The sequence below is a fragment of the Carcharodon carcharias genome, chromosome 7 (assembly GCF_017639515.1).
Source record: "Carcharodon carcharias isolate sCarCar2 chromosome 7, sCarCar2.pri, whole genome shotgun sequence".
Taxonomy (NCBI): Eukaryota; Metazoa; Chordata; class Chondrichthyes; order Lamniformes; family Lamnidae; genus Carcharodon; species Carcharodon carcharias.
Genome location: NC_054473.1, coordinates 20,179,289 through 20,186,081, shown reverse-complemented (window position 1 = coordinate 20,186,081; position 6,793 = coordinate 20,179,289).

Genomic DNA, 6,793 nt, shown 5'->3' with positions numbered 1-6,793 from the left:
TAGGAATTTTCCAGCAAGTGGCTACTTTCCATTCTCAGCCAGTTTTTGCTTGTATGTCCTTTTTTAAAAACACATGTCTTCCTCAAAAAGTTCAATATGCCCGTAATTAATTTTGGTTGTGATCTGCTGTCATGACAAGGAGCATCCCCCTTGGCCTTGTCTGCTGAAGGGAATGAGGTCAATGTTGAAGGAGTCGAGGGGACACCGCTCCCACAGGGGGTAGTCTGAGAGGAAGGCCCCAGGCAGCTGGAATGCAATCATCTTCCATCTGGGTTGTGAAGGCACGTGTCTGTCCCTCTGAGGGGAAGAGGCACCTCGGGGAGGTCGAAGTGCCGTGTTCCCCTCTTGCCTAGCCACTGTTAAGCTGTGCCCATGGCTACAGCAATGGAATGCAGGTCTGAGTGCATATGGGTTGAATGCTCGAACTGGCAATCATTGGCGGTCACCACCCTCTCCACGGAGGAAGCCATGTGTTCATTTGCCTAGGACGTGGCAGCACTCATGGCTTGCATTGCATCCTCAATCACCTGTGCAAAGCTGCATATGGCTTCTGGCATTCCCGATATATGTTCCCTTAACTTTTGCTGCATATCCAGAAGTCTTCTTGTGTCCACAGCCTGAGGCCTGTCATCAGCGTGGGTCTCTGCAGAGGCCTGTCCCCTGCAATCCTCCAAGTGTCAGGGGACATGGCTGTCAAAGTCTCCCTCAGCTTCTAGGATGTGTCTGCGCTGTGCTCACCAGATGTGACCCGGATTCAACACGTGATCTTTCTCTGGATTGTGTGTGTGTAACTATGCTGGTGGAGAGTGCTGATGAGACAGGTGACAGTGCATCTTCTGGGGCATTGGTGTCATCATCCCCAGAGGTGGAGTCTTCTGGCTCCTGGGAGGACTACAGCCTGGTCGTGGGATGGTGATGATCTGTAGTGGAGAACAAACAGATCCATGTTAAACATCATCACAGCATCAATGCATCGCATTCTCTCGTGTGCCTCCGTTGTGCCCATGTGTCACCACCAGGGTGGTTGCCTTGTCATCCTTAAGCTTGACTATTCCAGTCTCGCTTTCTGTGATAGCTTGAGCACCCTCCTCTCCTGTGAGCTGGAGAGCCTCCTCCTCTCCAGAGTATCTTTATGTATGAATGAGTACAGCAAAATCAATTTATCGTGCACTATTTACTTGATATATATTGGTATAAAACACCGTGCCTTTGTGTTCATAATTTGTTAAGTTTTTGTTTCCTCCAACCTGTGTTTTGGTTCGTTCCTGTGGCTGATTCTCCTGCATGATAGTGCAGGGTTAGTCACATGTCAAGTGATATCCAACTCCATTGTCTGCATGTATCCCCATCACCCATACAGGCCTGTCAGTCGGACGTTGAATCCAAAGGTACACAAAAACCAATCTCCCACACGCTTTGGCCTGATCACGCATTCACCCGCCTGGTATAGATGCTCAATCGCAGCTACACATTATTGATGACCCAGCAACAGACCCTTGTTCAGCTCTGAACCTGACTCGTACCCTGGTGGATTCGATCAGGTCGTTGACCCATTTCCTGCACCGCACCCAGGTTCACGATTGGACCCCACGGTTGCTTACCTCCTCTACCAGCTCCATCCCGGCGGCCTTGGTCTGGCAGGAGAGTCCTCTGATGCCATCTGGAGGAAAGATTACCTCCCACCTTTCCCTGACAGCCTGGAGGGGAACCTGCCTCGAGTCATCGCTGGACCCTGGGGCTGTCTCTGTCTGTTATCAGATATGGAGGGGAGTGTGAAGAACACAAAATAATTACAAGGGGGGTAGTGATGGTGAATGAGACGGTTGAGATGGGGGTGAGGGTAACCAACAGCTTCTGCCAACAAATAAATGAATAAATTATATTCAGGTCTCCAATCAATAGCAGCCGTGCTGTAGAGCCTCCCGGTTTGTGTAGGATGCTCTTATCGAGCCCGCCTGTACGTGATGCATTGTCAACTGACAATGGGTTGCACCAATGAAAAGCGTCCCTCCACCCAGCGTCTCCTGTGCCCACCGCCAACCCTTTAAATTTTGATAGTATTTTCACGGGAACCAGCAAAAAGGAAAAGAGCTGAAATGTTGCCCACTTCTGGTTCTGCTATCAGGACCGGTGCGCCACAAATAAAAGATCACCTTCTACCTGCCTTCGTCATTCAGCTAGCCTTTAAATGGAGCTCTAAACTCTGGAATTTCCTCCTTGCACCTCACCACCTCCCTCACCCCGGCACTAAGATGCTCCATAAAACCTGGGGTGGAATCGTCCATGCCCGCTGGCTTCAGGCATGTTCGGTGGCGTGAGCGGGCTATATGGCAAAAAGACCAAAAATCGGTTTCACGACATTGTGAAACCAGTTTGCGATCAGTCCACTCAGCCGTCCGATGTCGGGCCCCGTTCCCCACCATCGGACATCAGGAACCTCATTGTAATACATCTGCATATCATTATAAGGCCAGCCCTCTGGACTCATCCTCACCCCCCAGCTAGATCGCCCCTCGGCATCAGTGGGAAAACACAGTAAGTGCGGAATACGCCTTGACAACTGGTGAGGTGCTGAAGTCGGGACTTATCATCAGTGCCTAGCTCACATTGCGGACATCCGAGGAACAGGAGATGCTGGAGTGTGACAGCAACACTGGAGGAAGGTCCATGGTATATTCTCATGGACGTGCCTCTGCTGCGAAGCAGCTTACGGATGTTGGAAAGTCACCGTTGACGCTTACAATGGATGATGGTCAAGGGGGTGGGAGAGGAAGGTCTTCAGTCTACTGGGAGAGGAAGAGGTGTCGGGGGGAGGGAGGTGAGGTTGGGAGGGGGGAATGAAGGTGTCAGGGACGTGAGGTTGGGAGGATGAACAGAGTATGGGGGAGGAGGGGTTAACGGGGGAGAAATGGCAACTGGAGAGGTAGGCGTAAGGGTGTGGAAGATGTAAGGGATGGAGTTCAGAGGGGAAGGAGTGCGAAGATAGGAGGGAGTCCAGGGTGAGGAAAGAGTGCAGAGTGCGGAGGGAGACTGGGGAGTGGAACAAGTGCAGAGAGGGGAGGAAGTAAGAGTGGAGGAAGAAGTAAGGATGGAGGAAGGAAATGGGAAGGGGAAAGAAGTGGAGGAATAAGTGAGGGTATCTGAGGGAGTCAGAAAGGGGGGACGGAATAAGGCTGGAGGAAGAAGTGAGGCTGGAGGAAGGAGTTGGGAGGGGGGAAAAACTAAGGGTGGCAGAAGAAGTAAGGTGTGTGAGGGAGAAAGGGGAAAGGTCTAAGCTAGGTCAGGGAGTCCAGGGGGGTGGGAGGACTTAGTGTGGTGGGAGAGGGATTCAGGGGGGGAATGGGTCTGGAGGGGGGAAGGAGTTCCAGGAAGATGGGGTTTGCAGGGTGGGTGTCCAGTTGAACGTGCAAGGGTAGGGTCTGATGGGTCCATGACTGCCTCCTGGGGAGTGAACTGAGGGAATGGTGAGTATGACCGAGGGCAGAGTGAGGCAGTTGTGTGGGATTGTAAGGGTTCGCTGGTAGAGGTAGAAGAGATGGCGAGGGCGGTCATTGGGGACTCAGAGGCAAACACGGACCCTGGGGTTGGGAAGGAGGAGGTCGGGCAGGTGGATGTAGATGGGGATAAGATTTTCGGGAAGGAAGGGAACGAGTATGTTTACCTGGACATTCCTGAAGGAAAAGGGTTGTGGCTGGTAGGTCACAAAGGGAGGTGGAAGGTGATGCCAGGGGGTCAGCTATGATCGGGGAAAGGAAATGGGAGACTGGAGGAGGAGAAAAGGTGGGGGAGCGGATGAGAAAGAGAATCTAGACCATGCTGTCCAAATCAAAAGTGAAACAACATTTGTTTTGGACGAGATTGGGTGCTGCATGGGAATGTGATCATTGAATGGGTGGAGATGCAGTTCAGCTCAGATGGACAACTGAAAGTGAACCCCAGCAGGCAGCATTCAAAATGCTCAGGGCATTGAGGTACATGTGATACGTGAAGGATACACGTGGATGGGATAGTGCTTGCATGAGGCTCCAAAAGGCCCTGCCACACACACACACACACACACACTTCTCCCTCCAGAGTCATTCATTGGTTAGCTGCTCCCTCTGCAGTGACAGAGGATGAGGTTGAGGGGCTCACAGGTCAAGCGGACTCGGAGGGAGAGGACAGACTCTGAGATTCCTGAGTGTCCAGCTGCCACTCCTCTTCCCTTCGGGTGCCCACGAGCCCTGGCCAGACTCCTTGAGGGGAAGGACAACTTGGAAGGATGTTGAGATGCCCTGTTTCCCTCTCACATTGCCACTGCAGGAACTCACCCATGGCTCCCGCAATGGGGTACAGGTCTGCACACATCTCCACTGTAGTAATTATGGTTTTATTTAGTGTGTAATGTACCTTTAAGAATAATACTTGTTAAGGAAATCACATTATCTGTAGTAACCAATAGAAGAGTAGCACGGGCTACCTCAGTAGTCAGTGTAGAGATGGGATGGGAGTTGAAAGCACATGTGTAGTTGCTGCTGTGTATATTGTAAATAAACATAAAGCTTCCACCCAAGAAGCATCTGCAGATCAACTATATCATTAATAGTACAACTCGGCCACCCTACAACAAACTTGTGATGAGGATAAAACAGGATTGAACAGAAGAAATCAAGTTAAAAAAGAAATCGGCATTGTGCCTCGTCCAGTGATTATAAATAGCAAGCTCTTTTAGAATTTAAGTTATCCCCTCTCAAAATGCCACAATTTGGGAGAATTGATCCTTTTGAAATGGCCACAGATGATTGTTCTCAATACATAAAATGCCTCACATTCTTTTTACAAGCAAACAAGATTACGGGGGAAGAGAAGAAGCAAGAGATCCTCTTGTACTTGTGGGAGCAAAACCTATGGTTTGATTTGAAGCTTTATGGCATCCAGTGTCCGAGATTCAAAAAATTTCAATGGGTGGTGGACCTTGTGAAGGGTCACTTTCAACCCTCAGTCACAATGCCGAGGTTCAGGCCTAATTTGCGAAATAGAGCCCCGGGTGAGACAATTGCATGCTACGTGGCAAATTTGAAGCAGCTAATGGAACATTGTGAGTTTGGTACGACTCTGAACAACATGCTCCAAGATCATTTAGTGCATAGTGCGAAAGAGGACACTATTCAGAAAAGATTATTGTCTGAAGTGTATCTGGATTTCAATAAGGTGCCAGAGATAGCGCTGACCATGGAAAGAGCAGTAAGAGATTCGAAAGCAATATAGGGTGTGTAAAATGGTGCCATCTTCCACATCAGGCAGGAAACCTCAGCCGAAAGAGGCACGAAAAGCAAGATTCTGCTGAGAAGCGAGAAACAGCCCCAGCTAGCCAAAGAATAAAGAAAAATAACTTAGCTGCAAAATCGAAGAATAATTTTAATAGAGGTGGAAACAATCAGTCGATTAGCAATTGGCAGTTTAAAAAAATTGAATATTACTATTGTCACAGAAATGGACATATGATGAGGAGGTGCAAGGAAAGATTCAAGCAGACATGTAAAGGAAAAAAGAGGCCCAATGAAATCTACAATGTAGAAGAACCTGAAACAACAAATTCTGACATTTACTCATTGTTTAATCTGAAAGTTGGAAAGACAGGACCAATATTTGTCACAGTGAAAGTAAATGGCAAACCTGTTAAAATGGAAGTGGACACAGGAGCTTCCACTACAGTAATTGGGGAACTTACCTTCAGATATTTGAATAATGATGAACATCAATAAAGTTTAGAAGAGACAGCCACCAAGCTAAAAACACATACATGTGAAGACATTCAAGTAAAAGGCATAAGCAGTGTAATGTCCATTATGGAAGCTAATCAGCAAAGCTACCAGTGTTAGTATTGAGAGGCAGAGGACTAAGCCTTCTAGGGCGAAACTAGCTAGGGGAAATTAACCTTGATTGGCCACTGGGATTCCAAAAGGAGTCTGGAAGTGTTCCTGTTTTGAAAAAGGAGTGTGTAAGGACTCAAAAGCCTGAAGAAATGCAGGCTGTCTTAAGCCAAAAGCTGGAAGAACAGCAGAAGGTACTCGAAGAGACCCTGCTTGATGACAGAGTTCGAGATGAGGTGAGCAACATTCAAAGGGAAAAAGAAAACCTGTTGAAAGACCATCACAGACTACAAAATTCCCTCAGGTCAAAGCTTGTACCTCTGGAAAAGTATGAAGAGAAACAGAAAGAATTCAGCACTTCCCTGAACAAACTGAAGAATGAGTTGGCAGAGAAGACACAACAATGCTCAATTTTCCAGGAGGCAGCAAACAAATACAAAAAAGAGACAGAAGAGCTGAAGAATCAGCTAAATGAAGCCAAAGAGGCTTTGGAAGCAAAAGTCGCAGAATTTTCCAAGAAGCAGACAGATAATGAAATTTTGGGGGACTCAGCCACTGAGCTCAGACAGGTTGAGTAGCGTCTGAGAGAAGTCTGGCCAATAATGAAATCAAAAAGGTCAAGATTAAAGTCTGTGGGAAAAAAAAAAGAAAAGTGCACATTCCAAGTGAGGGAGGTAACCTATTTGAGTCACCGGGTAGATTCATAGGGCTTCCACCCAGTTGGGGAGAAAGTGAGAGCCATAAGAGAGGCACCTGCACCAAAGAATGCCTCAGAGCTCAAATCATTCCTAGGAACGATCAACTATTATGGGTGGTTCTTACCCAATTTGTCCACAGTGCTAGCCCTCCCTGCATTCTCTACTCAAAAAGAACAAACGTTGGTCTTGGGAGGCACCCCAGAAAGAAACTTTCATAAAGGTGGAACAATTGTTGCACTCGTC